We start from the raw sequence: 17,586 nt of genomic DNA on the forward strand, positions 1-17,586 counted from the left end.
GTACAAACAAAAGATGAGCTATTTCTGTCTCTCGGGTCAGGTGTCAGTTACACCCGCTGTGACGACACACACACGCGCACACACACACACACACATATATACAGTGGGTATGGAAACTATTCAGACCCCCTTAAATTTTTCACTTTTTTTATATTGCAGCCATTTGCTAAAATCATTTAAGTTCATTTTTTCATATTAATGTACACCCAGCACCCCATATTGACAGAAAAAAACAACAACGCAATTTTCAGGTCTTGCCAGAGATGCTCAATAGGGGTCAGGGCTTATATATACACATATACTTGACATATAAAAGCATGAATTATTACAAGTAAATTGTGGCTGAGCTTAAATCTCGTGATGTCATGCACAGAGGCGGTTTGACCATAACGTTCCATACCGAACAACTTTAGGGGCATTGAATGCAGAGCTTCCGGTGTATTTCATCATTTTAAAAGATAGAAGTTTGGCGCTCCATGCCGTCTGTATAGATTTTGGCGTGTCATGAATAGTGAGTGTCACATTGGCGCACGGCTAACAAAGCAAAGGCATTCGTTTCCACGCATGCTGTGGCTCCTGATTAAAATCGCAGATGGTTCAGAACTGTTTGGGAATACACTGAATATTAGTCTGCATCGTAGACACAGCTGTGTACAAATCCGCATCAGAACACATTGTTACGGGTCCCAGCTGGACATAGTGAATAGTATTTATCATTCAACGTTGCATCTCTGGTACCAGGACAAATTCATCAACAGTTTCCTCGCCAGCCACTGACCTTTGCATTATGTTGTTTAAGCAAGGCCGTTACACTACTCGGGGTGGGGTTTGCGATCCCTGTTGACGCCGACACTGAATTCCCATCATTTCCAAGCTCTTTGTCTCAGCGAGATCCAGGTACATCCATATAATCACTTCAATTTATCGAGGCCAGGCCGTCCAGGATTAGAAGCGATTCCAACCGCCTCGCCTCCTCCTATTGGCCTGCTGGTTCGGCGAGACACGCTGTGGGCGAAAATTGAGGAGAATGCCCCCCCAAGCAATACAGGCAATAATCTAGGACAGACAACATATTGGGATGAAAATCTATGAGGCGGTCAGTCATACAGCTTGTTTCATTGATGGTAAGTAGGATTGACTTGCATGGTGACACCCCATGTGTATTACCTCATTGTGTCCTATATACCAGTGGTTCCCAACCACCGGTCCGGGGACCGGTACCCATCCGTGAGGACATTTGTTATCGGGCCGCATAGAGAGAAAGACTAATTTATATCATTTCTGTTGTATTGCTTGCGCGTGTCAAATGTGTTTGATTTTTAAAATTGACCGGATCTTGTCCGCCGCAACAGCCGTGCGTCTCAATTGACAAGTCAAGACTGCACAGAATGTTGCAGCAGTTCCGTTTCTGCTCCCAGCCAACTCGCTAAGGGCCAAGCTCAAAGAACCAATCATTTCATAAACTGATTCAGTTCATTGCATTCACTGAAAAGATTTGTTCTTTTAAACGAATAATATGCAAACAAAACAACACTAGACTGCACGTCGGTCACGTGATACGTCGCTAAAAATAAGGTGGTATGACCTCAAAGAAAAAGAAAGTTTCTTTTAATAAAAAATATCGGGAGTCCTACTTAAAATACGGGTTTATCTCAACAAGTATCTCTCACGCACAGAGTCTGCTTTGCATCATACTGAATGTGGCGACAAGCTCGCCAACAACACATGGAGACCAAGCACCATGGACTAAAAGATAAGCCGCTGGAGTTTTTGGAAAGAAGAAAAAAGATCAACTGAATACCCTGCTCCCATTTCCAACATCCTATCTTTGTAAAGCGGACTTTTCTGCTGTGACTGTTATGTAGACAGAATTACGGAGCAGACTGGACATAAGGAACGAGCCCAAGCCTCACACTGATTCTGCGTTATGGTGAGTTGTTGTATTTAAGCCAGTTGTGTTCATTTATTTTTGCTGTGTGTGTGTGTGTGATATATATATATATATATATATATATATATATATATATATATATATATATATATATATATGGCTACTCTAAACCGGTCCGCGGTGCAAGAAAGGTTGGGGAACACTGCTATAGTGTGCAGTAAGTATACTGTCGAAAGGTGGGGGAAATACTTTGAACCGGTCTTTCCGCTACATATTTCATCATGAAACTACTGAAAGCAAGGCTAAACATGAGCATCTCTTGTCTTTGCTCTTGATGAAAGCGTCTGTTGAATATTTTATTCCTGAAGAGCCCTGAGGAAGCTCTTCACTAACATGCTTCAAGTCCATTTCAAGTCCTAATGACCAGCACTTGAAGTATAATTACTTGAGTTTAATTATCTGCGATATTTACTCCCTTATTGTTTTCCCATTCAATTTCAAGGATATTTTAATGCAAGGGTAAACATTTAGGATAGTAAATGTTTGCTGACCATTGGGATGGATCCTCACCAAGGTCAGGACGCTAAATACGATACACAAGCGGTCGACTCAAGGTAAATCGTTTACGCTCCCTGTGAGGATTTGAAGAGTGAACTGTTTGCTGATCACAATCACTCTGCAAATGTATCGGTACGTCCCCTAAATAGACCCCGCCCACCCGCTTCTCAAACGCTCTTGATCCTGCAGAATGCTGCCTCCCACAGTATTGGAAGTTGACCAACATCGGAGTTGCTCGACCTATAATGCTGACGGGAGAATTTCAGTGCCATCTGGCTGTCATGTCTGTTTGCAAGTGCATACGTAAGGTTATTTCTGACTCAATAAAGCATGCTGGACCACTACCTTTTCTGGGAAACACCTGAACAGTGATGTAGGTTCACTTAAGGTTCATATTTGCTGGTTGTTTACATCTTCAGAGAGCACTGAAGTGCATCTGACTCTTTGACAAGCATCCCCAGGGAAGCAGAAACCTTCCATAAATTGTTTTTTTTTCCCCCCTCCCAGATTGCAGTGTCTCTAATTGTAAAAAGCGGGCGGTATATTCGCCTTTGCAATAACTCAGAGGAAATGGCTGGGAGCTTTAATGCAGTGCACTAATCACACAGACAGTTATCTCAGCTGATGGACAAGGTGCAGCCAGCCTTGAATGTTCCGCTAAAATTAACCAGAAAAAAAATACATTAGAGCTGAAGCCTCATTAAGTCACTTTGAGTAAGAGGTCTATGCTCGACTAATTAATAATAAGCCTCATACTTGGAAAGATAGATTGCAAAGACATTGAACGAAGACATATCATGAATTCTTTTGCAAGTTTTAAACATTTTCCAGGTGTCTTAACAGGCTTTAAGAAGAATTACAGTACTTTTACACCCTATTTCTTGTCCTCTACACAGTTTTACGGAGGCGTTCATGTCATGCAAGTGAGCTACTGCTCACCCAGCCTTATCTCTGCTCAGAGAGGCACTGTGACAGATAGGTGAGGACTGGTGCAGCTGCTCCCTCATAAAAAGCTACTTTTGCAGAGCGGGAAAGGCGAGGAGGCAGGTAACGAGTGGAATTAGTTTGCTTAATGGAGGGGCTCGGCTGCTCCGCCGAGAGCTGACCTCCGAAGTCGACTAAGTTCTCCCCACCTCTGCTGACGGGCGACAATCGGATTTTCATCAACCAGGTTAAATTGGGTCAGTCACTGGAAGTCAAAATTGTCATAAATAAGCTCATATTTAAATTTTTATTTTTTATGTATCCCTTCAGGGTTTAAAAAAAAAAAAAGACCTCCAGCAGGAACTGTCTGACATTATGAGAAATTAACACAAATTTCCTCAGTCGGCCCCTGCTCTGAGCGCTCCAGAATTCTAAATATGTTTTTTTTTTTTTTTTTTTTTGCATAATCAATTTGAAATGAAAAACAAAAGCTCCTGCGCCTTTCAGTGGAGGTTTAAAGATAAGTGAGCATTTGGAAGGAAAAGTCTCACCAATTACTTGTGTTCCTCCTCGATTGCCGTAACAGAATTATCCACGACATTATTTCCACTGATGAAATGACTGATAACCCGACGCAGAGGCCGACTCGGGGGGAATTGATCATTTAGAGGAGACTTTATTGGACTTAAGATAATGTTTGCTGGGCTAAGTAATTCAATCATTGGCTTTCTGTAAAGTGCAATGCTGCGTGGGTCACACAGAAATATGGGGGTTTTAAAAGCTGGACTACATCCTAAACATGCAAGTGGATTGCTGGTGGCCAAGAAAAACAGACATTGCATTAACATATACAGTGGTACCTTGACTTACTGTGCAAGTTTAATGCGTTCTGAGTCCAACTTGTAACTCAGTTTACTTGCACACGTATGTCCAAAAAATATATGTGAATTAAAATGCCATTAATCTGTTCTATCCTTGCAGAAATCATCATGATTTTTGATTACATTTTTAGAAAAGAAAAACAGCACTGTACTGTATTGTAAAACAAATATAAAAGCACAATAAAACATAGTAAACAAGACTGTAAAGAAACAAACTGGTTTTAGGAAGTGTAATTAAGATGAAAGTCACACAGACACAGTAGATGTGTGTAAATTGGTCCAGGTACATTTTAACCCTTAATTCCGGAATAAATCATTCTGAGTGCGAAGGATTAAGTTACCATCTCTGCATACAGTACTAAATAATAGCTCATTGTAAATTATCCCAAACACCCCCCCCCCCCCCACCACCACCACCACCACCACCAATTGGGTGATTATATTAATTGGAGCATATTTCTCCTCAAAGTGACGCAGGTGGAGATTACTGCTCCGAGGCAGACCAAGTGGGGATGAGGGCTGCGGAATAAGCGGGAGGCCTGACGGATTGGCAAGTCCGCACACGTTTTTCCTCACGTCCGTGTGTCGGCATTTGGTATCGGGCCTGCGGACGCCGCTGCCATTTGCTCTCCTGCCAATCAAAGGCCACCAAGAATGCCAGTCCCTCAGTGGGCTGCTTTACAGGCAGCTCACCTGTCAGCCACCGCGGCATTCATTAGTCACCATGGATCTGCATAGCGTAATGCTAAGGTAAATTTTGTAATACACATGCTGAAAATGTAATCCTCTGTCGTAACAAGAAAATTGGCAGTGTGTCACCCCCGGGGTAATTAAAAGGATTTTGCACAAAAAGTGATGCAAACTATACACAGTCGACTGATAAATTTTACCCTTACTATCCCAAATATCTTTTGATCGCATATCATCCCCAAATCCGTAAAGTTGTATCAGTGACACATCTTCGCTAACGGTGCGTCCCACTGCTTCTCAATTATGCAAAATCCCTTCAAGTGTTAACAACTGATTGTCAATCAGCAAAAGCCACACACAAAAAAAAAATCTTCTACTTGCTATGCAATGCTTGTTGCAACATAAGGGAAGAAGACTATTACAACTAAAAGTGAAAAGTCATTGACGACCAAAGGGTATCCTAAAACCTTTTTATGATCCTGTGAATTTGTAAAAGTGCCACAAAAGCAGTGGTGGGAAGTAACAAAGAACAAATACTTTGTTACTGTACTTACAGTAAGTAGTTTTTTCAGATATCAGTACTTGAGTAAATGTTTTTTTACATAAATGACATATTCCATGTCAACAGTCAAAGCGATGTCTCTCTCCTAAATAACACGGCAAAGCTTTAGTAGCAAATTTACTTCAGATGATGTCACATAAAATAAATCTAAAAGATCCTAGGGTCCTTTTCTGAGACTTGGTCGACAGGATCTTTAGGACATGAAGCAAAGAAACAAAAGTTGTGAATCTCATGACAAAGTGTATGAAGGATCAAAGGTAAACATTCTTCACTTGCACGTCGTGTTTATAATTACATCTTTTAGTCTTTGAATGTCAGCTACAGAAAGAAGAAACAAAGCCAAGATTTGGAATCTCAGATTAAGCACCCGTGGCGAGCGGAACAAGGTAATTTCTTTGTACTTTTTCAAACATTTTTTGCTTCACTTTAATTTATCTTGATCTTGGAAATGTTCATGCATACTTAGTTTTCACAGTGTTAAATGCACATGGTGTCTGATGATTCCAATCTGTAAATAAAGTGAAGCACTCCCCTGGTAACGTCTGACCTGTTGATTGAGCTGAGGGGACAGCTACAGATGACTTTTTACTTCTACGCTACATTTCAAAATAGACATCTATTCTTTCTACTTCTTACGTTGTCCATATAGACTTGTTACTTTATTCAACCTCGACGGATGACAGAACGTAAAAAAAGATGTAAACAGAGAGAGGTAAAGTCAACCGCGTTTGAGAGCTTGATTGACTGATTGATTGATTTAGATTATGGAGGAAGAAAAAAAAGAAAATTCCAGTGACATGGAGGAAGGTGAACCACGGAGAATGAACGAATATGACACCACAGATTCAGAAAAGCAGGAAATCTTCCATTCGTGGCCTCATTTAAGAGTATAGTTTAATGTGTAACAGTTCCCAAAAAGGATTTGTGGTGAATGGGTTATCTTGTGCAAGCAAAAACGTGTTTCAGTTGTTATCATTAGCTAATTTAGCATTTTCTGTTCGACAGTTCACAACATTAGCATCACTATGGGAACGCATTTTGATAACATGTCCAGTGATTAGTTTTGCTTCATTAGCAACATTTAGTTGCCCTACTAATATGCCAAAGTTGCACATACTAGCACATCGACCTTAAGCTAGCCATCCATCACCTGATAGTTCACGCACATCTGACGTGCACAATTACTGGGAAAAAGTTGTGTGCGCAAGTATACGTAGGTGCTTTGATACAAGGAATACAAGCTCGGTACATTTATCATCGCAAAGGTTGAACAGGGATAATGGCTTTTTCAAGCTATTGACACACTGGTAATTAAATGTCTATAGGTTAGGCGGATATAGGTTAATGGAAGCGCATCAGCAAATCACGATGGCAGCTGGAGGTGGTGGTGCTCGTGTCTTTTCATGCCAAAAAGCCCCCGCTGCCACCACCACCACCAACCACCACCATCCCCATTTATCCTGTTACAAAAGGTAAAACAAGGACAGTGGATGATATATGCACATTAGTTGACACTTTAAATTCATTAAGGGTCACCCCATTTGTTTTGGAGAAGGGATTGAGAGAAGAGAATACGAGATTTTCTGGTGGCTAGTGTCATGACATAAGGTTGCCTCTTTTTTTTTTTTTTTTTTTTTTTTTTTTTAACCAGTCTGGCTTCCGTTACCATGACAACCAGGGGCGACACCTAAGCATTGGACTAGAGTGGCTACTACATGTAGGATATACAAAAGTGAGTGCCCGTAAAGAAACGAAAAGTAATTTCACTCATGGATGCAGCACTTCATACGAAGCGCAGAAAGATTCGCTCGCAGACACATTTTCAAAAATAGGCAGATGACAAAAAAATTATTTGATTGATGGGTGGGGCAGGCACTCGGGAACTTTGTCTACAAGCTGTTAAAAAGTCAATTATCCATAATAGGCCTCATTTAAAACTCTCTGATAGATGAAACAAGTGCAAGCAAAGACCGTCAGGTGCATAGTGGAAAAAAACTTATCCGTCACAATTGCATTGCTGATTCTGGCACAGATTAGCATAGCCTGTAAAGAATTGCTGATATCACTAAAACAGGCTATACTAATTAAAGCCAGAATCATCAATCACCCATCTTCAGACCCCGTCATCAAAGTGGAGGATAGTTTTTTGTTCCGAGCTGAAGCTGAAGTTGGAAGTGAATCAAACGTTAGTGTCAAGAGAGGAGCAGATGGATAGAAGAAAAACAGATCGCTCGGCTGCATGCAGATAAAAATAAAATGTATTCAAGGATTAAATGTGAACACCTTCTTTCATTTCATTCTATACTATCGCCTTGCAAAAGGCTTTGAGGAGTGGAACACTTCACAATCCTTCTTCCCTCATGACTGAACTCAACATGTGCTCGAGTACAGTTAGGGAGCAGAGAGCAGGTCCTGAGGACAGACATTATCTCGTTCTCCAAGCTTCTATGATCACACAGATGCTATGTCAGACTTGTACAGCATTGCAAAACCTTATGCGAGGTTTGTCTTCATAATGACACCGTGCATATAATGGACGATCCGCCTCGGGAGAGCGTACAAAGAAGAAGGAAGACAAATGTGCAATGTTGGACACTGGAAATTAACAAGCGCAAAAACTTCGGAAGATCCTGTGTGTTTTACACTGAGCTGTGGGCCAGAAAATATAGCCCAGTGACAATTTAACATCACAACCATGCACACACAAGATCAAGTTCTCGTCACAATAATGAGATTTTTATCGTGGACTTTAAGAGATAAGAATTCCTTGGTGGTTTTTGTAAACCAAATAGGTAAACTGGTATGTTACAATGTCTAAAGATAGAAAGAGCAGCAAGGCCATGTTACAGTATTTTTAATGGATCAGGGACAACATAAGCCTCCTATTTGATGTGATGCTGACGATCTTTATGTGGATTCATCGTGCTAAAAATATGTAATTTCACTGAGGAGATGTCCAAAGTTGGAGTTTGGGACCTATTTCAAAAAGATATTTAAAGGTTGATTTTCTTTTTTTCCGAGGTATTTTAGGATTTAATCCATAATAAAGTGTTTCAGAAGCTACTGTAATTGGCAGTCTCTAGTTTAAAACCAGGGCGGAGCATATGGTAAGGTCATCATTTTACTGCATTGCGAGTTTAAGGCTTATCTTGTTTTTTGGTCACACCAGCATTTTTTAAAAGAGATTTATCAGAAGATGTAAATGGTGCTTGACAGGCTTAGAAAAGCAGAAGAGTGCTGAGGGCAGTCCATCTCTGCGCATCGTAGAATCTTTGAAATGGTTTTCCTTACTTGTTGTAGGAGCAAATTCAGTCTGTAAATCTGAAGCTGATAATCCCTAATGGAGACCAGTGCATATTAAAAATACATTGTGTGAAAATCATGAGTAGGAACCGTTGGGATTCCGGGATGGATGTGGAGAGTCTTGCAGGAATTGAAGAAGTTAAATTTTGAGTACAACCGTTAACGTCTTGTAATTTCCAGCAGCTAAAATGAAAAATATATGAATTGGATTTAATATGTGCCTTGGTAGAAGGATGGGAAATCAATTTAACACCCGCCTTTATCAAGTTAACGCCCTTTCTCAAGGTGTGCGCTTACAGAAAATGAAATTGGAAAAAAAGTAAACAAATAATGCCTTGAGGTATAATAACTGACCAAACTTGATAAAGACACGTAGGGTGAGGGCGTAACAGGGAAAGTCAAGTCAAACAAGAAATGAGTACGGCAACCACAGTGGAAACACTGACTGGAAGAGGCCAACAATGTGAGTCCTTTTAGACAAAACTGTCACTGGATGAGTTACTAAGGCACACGGGCGACACTTCGCTATTGGGCTGCGCAATCTGGGCAGACAATCCAATTAGACTTGTGACATGCCACCTCACTGTGTCCAAGCCTGCCCCTGAAAACCCTCACTGGCTGAATGAGGGAAGAGGACAAGAGGCTGGACAATAACCATTTGTCACTGTTTATTAAATGTCACTCGGCTATTTAGCTGAATATTAAAACACATCAAGGGACTAAATAAACTAATTTGTCGATAGTTTCCACATATATTCAACTCTTTTTCTTTTTTAGACCATGATAACACACTGCATTAAATGTACCTTTGAAGTTCCCAAAAGTGTCATCTTTTGCTTTGATATGTGTTACAATAGATAATAGATACACCCTTACTAACCACAATGTAGGAATATGTATCCACTTCATGGGGTGTAACACAATGCTGATTTACTACACAGTGTCATTTGGGAAACTAGCTTCTTCCCATTCGATCGACCTCCTCAAATCATGTTTTGTTATTCCACAAAACCAATATCTCCTTCTGTCTGTTGAGACAGATGCTTTTCAAAATACAAATAAGGCGAAGTGGAAATATTCTTCCGACTGCGTGTAATCTTTAAGACCAGTTGACTCTCGTTTTGAAGGGATTTCTGCGCCGTATCTCGCAACTTAAGCGCTTAAAATCCAGCCCCCAATTTCGCCCTACAAAAAAACATGAAAGTCATATCAATTTACCCAAAAGTGACAGAGGAGCTGCATTGCTTGAGACAGGTAATTACAGTGGCAGGAATGAAGTGACACAAGTGGTTTGTCTGCGCCTTCCTGTCTGAGCCCACCCAAATGTGCTTGTTGCTATCTCTTGTAATACCACCCCTCCTGGCAGCGCCCAGCCAAATGAGGTGCACGCTGACTGAATTCTATCCAACGCTCCACTGCTTGTAAAACATGACTCACACACTTACACACGCAAATATACACACTTATATAAATGCACACTAGGTGACAAATTGTAAGGTCACTGAAGTCCAATCACCCAAAAGGCATTTACACTCGACTCGCTCCAATCACAAATAAGCCTTTTGGCCCATTAATGAAAATGATGGCTTTCATTTTTTCGCTGTTAGTTTCACTTACGGAGATGTTGCATTGATTGCAACCTCAAGCTGAGCTCGCAGAGGAATACATGAATGCAAATGGAGCATCACTTGATTTGCTCACACCAAAAAGCTATTTATTTTCTTTCGGAGATGAAACCGTTCGGTCTGAAACAACCGATTTATTGATGAGCAATAGTAGTGATTGTTTTTGGTCCTTTTTTAAGTTCACTGTTTTCAGGTTTGTGAAATGAGAAAGTCAAAAAAGCTGTGGAAATCACAGTTTATGTAATGGGACGTTTCTGGAATCTTAGCCATTCAGACCTAGCCTGCTCCATGTTGACAGAATTCCTTTATAAATAATTTGACGCAACAGGGGAGCAAAAAAAACAAACAAAAAAAAAACATTTTCCCAGATAAACATGAAAGGTAACGTGTTTGACAGACATGGCTGACCAAGGCTGTAATACTGGATTTTTCTATAACTTTGACTTATAAGATTCTCATCCCCCCCCTACATAAAACATACCTCATTTAAAGATGTAGAGGATGAATTTTAAGAGTTCTTTTTCGCAACAAAATAAAAGCCAAATTAAAAAAAAAAAGGTATATCTAGGCATGCCATTCATTTTGATTCTATCATCTGTTGTTCATACCAAGCCAAGGTATGAAAGTATTTTATGTTTGTAAAATTTTGCAGGACAAGGTAAATACATGTAATTTTTCAGAATAACTCAAAAGGATTTAATGCATTTAGGAAAAGAACGCTTTGTATCCAAACGAAAATTTTAGCAGAATTCATACACACGGTGTAAAAGGCGAATTACAAGCTTTAACACCAACTGAAACTTGCATCAGTTGGGAACCCCTGTTCTGAATATGTATGATTTTATCCCATGTGGCGTCAGATGATTGTCACAAAGAACCTGAAGTCCTTATATTAAAATTGGACTTTGGATACTTTTACTTTTTCCTCACACCTCCTACAAAATACTATATACGTAATTTCAAAATGCAAAAAGTTAATTAATGACCCAATTTTTCATCTGTCGGAAACTCGGCATGTTGTATTGAATTGTTTTTTTTTTTTTGCAAAATTGACAGTACATACATTAATTAATCCGGTGGGGAAATTTGTTTGCGTATGTGTTTTGTCTTTTGCACGGCTTGAATTTGTATCCTTCAACACAAATGTTGTTGGTTCACATCCATGTCATCATGCTGAAGAGAGTCTGAACGGGCTCAGCTTACCAAACATTTTGGGGAGGTGAAGTGTCTGGAGGTCACCTTTCAGCCGGATGCCTTTCGGTGTCACTGTTGTCTGCTGGGGGAGCAAGATGATCCCTCTCGCCGTGAATCATGGCGTCTACATGGCGGACACAAGGAGTGAGGGAATGCGGAGATAGCGGGAACAAAAAGGAGAAGATAAAAGAAAATCTATGAGAATGACTACATTTGGAAATGCGTCATTGGAGCACTTTTTGGAAACGATCAAAAACAAAAACAAGGGCCAAAGCAACATGATGTCCTGAGTATAATGTACCAGACAGTACAAGTAAGTCACTCCCAAACATCTCGTATTGCGCCTAACCGTTCTTTATTCATGCAATTTGATTTAATCAAGGTTGTTCTTAAGTAACGAGCGCTCCAGGCTGGGTAATATGTGTCAAAGGAAAGAATGGCATGTTTTTATGTCTCGTGAAGTCTGCACGCCTTATATAGTCGCAGTTTAATGTTGCACACTGCTTGATGGAGCCAGGGGTGTGGTAACAACAGAAGCGCACCCACAGACAGCTCATTAAGCGCTAGTCTTCCCGAGTACAAAGAGACAACATACAGTAACGGAGTGCTTCCCCAGAGTGAAACGACATTCTTTAAAACGGAAGTTCCAGCTCATCAGGATGGCTTAATGTAAAAATAATAATAATAATAACAATAATGGGAGAAAGGTGGGCAGAGGTGAAGGCTGAGGCAGCGTAATAAAAGTCAAGGATATCACAAACACCTCGAGGTCGCGCTAACAAGTGAGCACAAGCATCTCATTTTCATACTACAAATGGAACAGCGAAAGGTCAATGAAGCAAGCGTTCCTCATCTGATAGGAGACAGCGTGACATTTATCGCTTTGGCACCCAACCACTTAATTATTCCAACGTAGTCCAGAAACCTTTCATAAACAAGGTGAAAATTGGAGACATTTCAATCAAGAGGAGACTGAGGGCAGTAGAGAAAGGGGGCTACTGCCGGAAAGCGGAGACTGCAGAGTATAATACCCAAGAATACATATAGCATTCACCGTATAAGTCAGAACAAGACACGTGAACAAACAACCACCATGGAGGAGAATGGGAGTCTCCTGTATTTACTTGGACACACAGTAGGAGGCAAATTTCACCCGACTGGAGACTGAGGGCATCTGCAGTAAAGCGGAGAGTGTGAAGTCTAAGCGCAGAATACATGCCGCGTTGAATACATACCGGTAAGTTAGAACAAGAAGACAAAACCACAAAAACAGCGACCACGTGTCTTATCTTTTATTCATGTTATCCAACAGGAAACTGAGGGAGGTGAAAAGAAGGGCCTGAGATTAAGGGCAGTATGAAAACGGACCGCTGCAGCAAAGCAGAGTATAATACCGCAGCCACCTGTGACCTTCAGTCATCTTTCCCCATCGATATGAATTTAAATGTCGTTTCGCCATTGCAGGCTCCCCTAAAAAACAAAAGTTTTTGTAATGTGCTCTTTAATATGGAAACTATCAAATTGCAATAGCATAATTAATTAAAATGTAAAGAATTAAACAAGTTCGTGCATCATGATTAATTCACTGAGGTTCCTTCTGGTGTTTGTGACTTGGCCTTTGGGGGGCAGTATAACCCTGTCATGTAGACACAAGCAAGGAGGATGTTCACAACCTCTGGAAGCTGCAGTAATATCAATCATTTTACACAAATGAGAAAGAATATATGCCTTTTATTATTGTTATATTACATGTTGATGGTTCGTTTGTGTTCAAATATCATTTGCTTAAAACGTTACAGTATAACACGAGACATAGATGCTATTTGTTAGCCCATCCATGGTGTTTCCTATGATGTGTTAGGATTAAGATATGAGACTTTAGGACAAAGTAATGTGGTTTTAAATACACAACATGAACTTCTCTTTGTTTCATGTTTAGGTTAACAGGAAACCTCAAGTGGCCTGCGAGTGGCATTAAAAAAGCTTAGTGCCTCTTCTTTTTTTTTTTTTTTTTTTTTTTTTTTTTTGCTATCTGCGAAAACATTGCTTATTGTGACGTCAGTTGAGTTCACTGCCACCATACAGTGCTAGGGGCTCAAATGTTCAAGTCAAGCAAAAAAAAAAAAGAAAAAAAAGAAAAGAAAAACGGCAGAACGATAGCTCATATCTGTCACTGCTATGCAGAAAACAGCTGCAATGAATCTATGTCAGATTTACTTCTAAACAAGTCTAATATAATATATAATCATTTGATTAATAATTCTTCAAATTGGCTAATTAAAATGTATTCATTCAATTTGTATTTCTTTTTTATTTTTAAATAAATACAATTACCTAATACAATAAAATAAGAAGTCGTAAAAATTTAAAATATTACATATACATAATTGGGTAATTCATCCAAATTCAAATAATTATAAATAATAAAATAAAACATGAGAATTGAATATTTCATTGTTAAAATAAGCTCTTAGATATATATATTTTTTACTACTCTATGAATGACCTTGCCTATATGTCCGTTTTAAAAATTACATACTGGAGCAGAAAACTTTGCCCTGTCAGTTTTAAGGGAAATGCATGTATTCCCAAATATTCTTTTTTCAAAAATGTTTAGTGTGTAACTAAAGCAAGAAACATTCAGTCATGCTAACATCATTATGCCATTGTATTCAGCAAACTCAAACAATGTAATGTAGATGAGTTTCTTTCATTAGCAACGTTTGCTATATTTGATTTACCCTACCAGGTCAGTCAATATTAACATTCTTTTTCATTTCATATATCATTATTAAACACTGGTTATAATAGGGTTTAATGCTAATGCTAATGCTATGTCTGTTGGTTAAACCAGCAGTCCAACAATCACTAATTGCATTCCTGTAAACAAAGCAGGTAAACGCGGGTCTGTTGATATCTAAAACAGTTATAATTTTAGTTTAGTTGGAGCCCATTAACACCGTTTTAAATACTTTCACGAGCAGGGAGGCTCATTTTTTGCAGAGGCTTTGCATCTCATGAAGGAGTTTGCCAGCACCTCTGCATGAAATATGCAACAGTCCGATGTAAAACGCAGACATGCTGACGTGACGCATATTTAAAGCAGGCCCACAGCTTCCTTCAGTCAACTGAATGGAGGGCACACGCGCACCGCCCGCCATTATTCCTCCTCCATGTTGCAGCCCTCTATCTCACCGTGCTAAATGAACTCGATGCACTTCTAATGTTTTTTCCCCTGAAATTACATTGATATTCTTCTCTCCGATGAGCCTTACAAAGTTAAACACAAGTTGTAGTACCACATGAGCAAAGTGGAGAGTGTGGACGATAATACTACAAGAAACCACACCATATTGACACATCAGACAACTGTTATTCAAGAGGAGATTGGTCGTGGCAAGGCAGTGGATTGCTGCAGCAAATTGGAGAATGTAAAATACTGTTGAAATTGCGACTGTAACGAACCCATCAGTCTAGACACCAGACACTCTAACAAACAACAACAATTAATGAGAACATCGGTATCCTGTATTGACTTCAACATCAGAGACAAAGTTTACCCGAGAGAAGATTGAGGACAGAGCGGAAACGGACCACTGCAGCAAAGTGGAGACTGTGATGAATAATACTGTAGAATGCACGCCCCAATGAACTCATAAATTGGGATGAGAAATGCTACCAATGTAGGAGAATGGGGGTCACCTGTATTTATCGGAGACAAATTTAATCTGAGTGGTGGCTAAGGCTGGCGAGAAAACAGACCAATGAAGCCAAGCAGAAACTGTGGAGTATAATACTGTCGGAAGGAAACCGCATTGAACACATCAATTGAAACAAAACAAGTCTCCTGTAATTATCTACGCAGAGAGGAGACTAAAGATGTCGAGAAAACTGACCTCCACAGCAAAGTGGAGACTGTGAAGCATCAGCTTTAGTTTCATCATTTCGAGCAGTGTCTCCTCACATCTTCTAAAGACAAATTCGCTCGACCAGTTAACATCCAGAAGTTATTTACATCACCCATATGAAACCAGGTGACCAGGTACAAGAATAGTATCCCTTTGTACTTGGTACTACTTTTTTTTACTATATGAAATGTATCAATAGTGAGTGGCGTCATGTCAAGAGCACTGAATGAGCTTTACGCGACAAACAGGATTTAATTAGTCCAATTAAACAAATGCTGAGATTGGTGGTGACATTAATAGATGGAAGGAACAAAAGCACTGTGGTTCCTAATCGGGGCTGCAGCCAATCCTCCCAGTAATACAACTCTGTCTTCGGAAATTATTTATGAGGTGAAATAAAAAAGAAAAAAAAAAAGAAACCTTTCTGGCATATCACAGGCACCATATTTCACTTTCCTTTTTGCGCTTAGAAAACGCACTAGAATACAATTCAAAAGGATGAGCCCGCAAACAGAGAATAATAATAAAACAAATGAGTGAGACAGACAGACAGGCAGATTAGAAAGGCGCCAATCTTAAAATAAAGCATCAGATTAAACACTCACAAAGGAGCAATAAAGCCATATAAAAAAAGCAATAGTGTTTGTCGAAGTGGGAGGAACGTTTGTTTTTTGCAAATGGTAGCACGCAACTGCGCAATTACATGCGACATCACCATGCTCACAGCAAAAATTCAACTGCTCCCGGACAAGCCCCATTTAGGTTTTACATGTTTTTTTTCTTAGTCAATTGTTTTAGCGTCTGGGCGGGTGATTCTCCACCGTAACAACAGTTGAGCATCTCATCTTGCGACGTTTCCTGCCAAATGAGCTGTAAACCTTGGAGGAGGCGTGCTGCTTACTTGGCAGAAAATGAAAACAAATTGATTGGGGAAACAGATGGAAGAGAGGCTGAGACCGTGACAGACCTTGACACCGCAAAGGAGACCAACAATAGACTACAGACTAATCACAAAATGTTAGGGATATATTCAGCTTTCAGGTGAGATTTTTGAATGAACCCAAAATGCACTATAACCTTTACAGGTCAACTTAATTTGACCTTCTCTAAACTTATGTCAAACTGTTTCAGTACTTTTTTCCCCCACAGCTTGCTGTTCTCTCGCAAGGACATGAAAAGCACAATTCATAGTTTCAATGAACCCAAGGTTGCAAAGGGTAAACAGAAAAAAAAATAAAAATACCACATACAACCAACAGAAGAATTTGAGCAAGTGGCAGTAAAGTTAAGTTATGAAGTTATTGATTGAAGACCACTTTAAAGAGATATGATTTTAGGCTGGATTTGAAGCAGTCCAGAGATGAATGTCCACAGAGAGAGAATTCCAGAGGGTGAGTCAGAAGTAAGGGATGGTGAGGAGACCAGAGTCCGTTGAGCGCATCACCCGGGTTGAGTTGTGGGGTGGAGTTGGTTGAATAGGTGCTGAGCGGCAAAGGTAAGAAGGGCCTGATAGGTGTGGAGTTTGTATGTGATGCAGGATTTGATGGAAAGCCAGCAGAGGGTGGGTGTGATGTGATGCCATGGTTTGGGTGTGATGTGATTCTCATGGTTTTATGTTTTATGCAGCTCAGGACCCCGGCAGCACAGTTTTGGACATATTGTTTGTTTTTAAATACACAATGTGTACATCTCTTTTGTTTTATGTTTACTTTGAAAGGAAACTTCAACTGGAGTGGCAGTAAACATCTTAAAGCCAATCTTCTGAAGAATTGTTCACTATCTGCCAAACTGCTGCTTGTTGTGAAGTGAGATGAGTTGAGTTCATTCCCACCATACAACACTTATAATCTCATTTTTTTTCTTCACAAGTTAAAGCAAAGAAAAATTTTAAAAAAATAAAATAAAATTTGTTTTAAAAAATCAGCTGAACAACAACTCGCAGTGGTGGGAGTAAGTCAAGTATGTGCAAAAAGTCGAGTCAAGTCATTACTTGGTTTGAACAATTTGCAGGTCAAGTCATACAATGTTGCTCCAGTGGCAACATATATTG

The 17,586-nt window shown here is 39.8% G+C and overlaps 1 protein-coding gene across 1 annotated transcript in view; it reads right to left on the reverse strand.

The window, feature by feature from the left end:
- The window catches only part of chrm3a (cholinergic receptor, muscarinic 3a), a 69,318-nt gene that overhangs the window by 29,698 nt on the left and 22,034 nt on the right, over window positions 1-17,586 (reverse strand). The window contains exon 2 of the mRNA XM_061690707.1: window positions 11,638-11,752. The gene's annotated coding sequence lies outside the window, so the exon portion shown is untranslated. The remainder of the gene's footprint in view (window positions 1-11,637; window positions 11,753-17,586) is intronic.

Source organism: Phycodurus eques, chromosome 11 (assembly GCF_024500275.1).
Source record: "Phycodurus eques isolate BA_2022a chromosome 11, UOR_Pequ_1.1, whole genome shotgun sequence".
Classification (NCBI taxonomy): domain Eukaryota; kingdom Metazoa; phylum Chordata; class Actinopteri; order Syngnathiformes; family Syngnathidae; genus Phycodurus; species Phycodurus eques.